General features: G+C 76.4%; 1 non-coding gene across 1 annotated transcript; it reads left to right on the top strand.

The window, feature by feature from the left end:
* Positions 1 to 1624: 1624 nt before the first annotated feature.
* Positions 1625 to 1777, top strand: LOC122128053. Its single transcript, XR_006151348.1, has one exon. It is a non-coding gene; the product is annotated as a 5.8S ribosomal RNA (ribosomal RNA).
* The last annotated feature ends 723 nt before the right edge of the window (positions 1778 to 2500 follow it).

The following is a 2500-nucleotide window of genomic DNA, read 5'->3' as shown; positions in this document are numbered from 1 at the left end:
TTGCCGGCGCCGCGGTCCCTCGGGGCTCCTCCTCGTCGCCGCCTTTCCCGCGTCGCCGTCGTCGTCCGTCCCCGTGTGGCCGCTCTCGCACGTCGGGGCCGGCCTGGGAGGAGGGACCCGCCCGTTCCCGGGGCGGCCGTGCCGGTGAGGACCTTCCCCCGTCCCGGTGTTTCCCGCGGCCGCAGACGGGTTGAGTTGGCGAGGGGGCGCGAGAGAGGAGAGGAAGGAGCGGTAGAGAGGCCGGCTGGGATCGTGGCCGGCGTCGGCCCGGTGGGTGTGGCCGTGTGCGGTGCCGTCCCCGCGGCGCCCGTGCCGCCGGGTGGGCGAGCCGGTTGCCCGGGTTAAGGCATGTTGCGGGTGGGTCGTGTCGCCCGCCGGCTTGCGGGGGCGGCCGTGGCGGGTCCGGTTTCCGGGCCCGGGTGGCCGGGAGCGGACGGGCGCGTGCCCTCCCTCCCGCTGCTGCCGCCACACGGGCCCGCGCGCCCTCCCCGCCGCGGTGTCCCCCCCCCCGCACCCCCCCCCCCCGCTGCCTCCGCGGACGTCCTTGTCCAGATCACCCGCTTCCCCCTGCCCCTGCTCCGCCGACCCCGCCCCCGTCTGGGCCCGCGTGGCGCGTCGCATTCCCCAGCCACTGGGGCCCGCCTCCTCCGTCTCTGCGCTCCGCTCCCCGCGTCCCCGCGCTCCTCTCCCGTTCTGCACCCCCGCGGGGCGCCGCGCCTCGGGCCCCTGCCTCGCCTCGCCTGTGCGCCCTCCTGGCGGTCCCCTCCCCCGCTGGCTTTCCCGCACTGGGCGCCTCCCGCGTCGGTCTGGGGGGGGGGGGCTCGGCCTCGCCCGTGTGCGGCCGCCGTCCTCCCCCCTCTCGGTCCGCCTTCGCCTTCCCCTCCGCCCCGCCCTCGCCCCCCGCGGCCTCGGTGGCCCGGTCTGGGGCCGGCTCCCCACGGTGGCACCTCACCCCGCCTCTGGCGGGGTGGCCCCCGCTACCGGGCTTGCCGCGTCCCACGGCTCGGTTCCCCCCGCCCCCGAGTGGTTTGGGGGGGGCAGCGGCGGGTGGGGCCGGCGGTGGTGAGGCTTGGGGGTGGGGAGGGTGTCCGGCGGCCGCCTCCCGGGCGTCGCCGCCCCCCCTACGTCGCTCGTCCGCCCTCTCGTGTCCAGGTACCTGGTATCGCGTTCCGGCGCGGAGGTTTAAAGACCCATCGGGGCTCGCCCGTCCGTCCAAGGGGGTCGGGGCGGCGGGCCCGTGGGGAGGCCGGTCCACGGTCTCTCCCAGACTCCGCCCCCGTCCCGGGTCGGGGCGGCCCGCGCTCGCTCGCGGGCGGGCCGCTTCTCCCGCAGCCCGGGCTTCGGGGGTGGGCACCCCCGGGGCGCCTGTGGGGTCGGGGGCGTCCGAGCGCCCGCCCGCCGCGCCCCCCGCGCTGGCATGGCCGTGGCGCCGGGCGTCCCCGTCCCCGTGTCTCTGCCTGTCCGACCCCCTCCGTGTCTCGTTCTCGTTCTGTCTCTGCTGGCCGGCCCGAGGCGACCCGCCCGCGCCCTCCTCTCCCCTCTCGGGTTTTGGGGGTGCGGGACTGGGAAAACAGCGCCGTGCCAGCCGCGTGTGCCCCGCGTCGGGCCACGACCCGATTCGTACGACTCTTAGCGGTGGATCACTCGGCTCGTGCGTCGATGAAGAACGCAGCTAGCTGGGAGAATTAATGTGAATTGCAGGACACATTGATCATCGACACTTCGAACGCACTTGCGGCCCCGGGTTCCTCCCGGGGCTACGCCTGTCTGAGCGTCGCTTGACGATCAATCGCCCCCCGGGGGTTGCCTTGCCCCGCGGGGTGGCGCGGCTGGGGGTGTCCCTTCGCAGGGCCCCCTTTCGGGGGCCCTCCGTCCCCCTAAGTTCAGACTCTGGCGGTCGTCGCTTCGCGGTCCCGTCTGGCTTAGAGCGAGCGAGCGAGCGGTCATCCCGGGGGGGGGGGGCGTTGGTATCCGCGCAGAGACGAGCCCGCGGCCGGGTCTTGTCCGTCCCGCCCCCCACTGTGTTCCGCGATGCCCGAACCGGGGGATGACGTTTTCGCGCCGGGCGCTCGAGTCGGGTCAGGGCGGCCCCGTGCCGTAGCCGCCGGCCGCGAGCGAGCGCGTTGTGGGCGCCCGTGCCCCGCGGACTCGCACGCCGAGGCGGACAGTCCCGCGGGACGCCGCGGTCGTGCCCGTCCGCCAGACGCGCGCGTCTTCCGCGGGGAGGGTTCCCCGCGCGCCGCCCCGCGTTGCCGCGCCGGCCCCGGGTCCCGCCCGCGTCCATCCCCTCTCGCGCCGGCTCGTGTCCCACCCCCGCGGCTCGTGTCCCACCCCCGCCGTCCCCTGGACGGTCGTCGGGCCGCGGGGCCTTCCCGTGCCGCGGGGGGCGTGGCTTTCCCCCTTTGCCGCCGCCGCCGCCGCCCTCTGCCTTCCTTCCTCCGAGACGCGACCTCAGATCAGACGTGGCGACCCGCTGAATTTAAGCATATTAGTCAGCGGA

The sequence above is a fragment of the Dipodomys spectabilis genome, unplaced genomic scaffold (genome assembly GCF_019054845.1).
Source record: "Dipodomys spectabilis isolate Male_0828 unplaced genomic scaffold, ASM1905484v1 ptg000010l, whole genome shotgun sequence".
In the NCBI taxonomy this organism is placed as follows: Eukaryota; Metazoa; Chordata; class Mammalia; order Rodentia; family Heteromyidae; genus Dipodomys; species Dipodomys spectabilis.
Note: the sequence above shows the minus strand (reverse complement) of the source record. Positions and strands in the feature narration are given on the sequence as shown.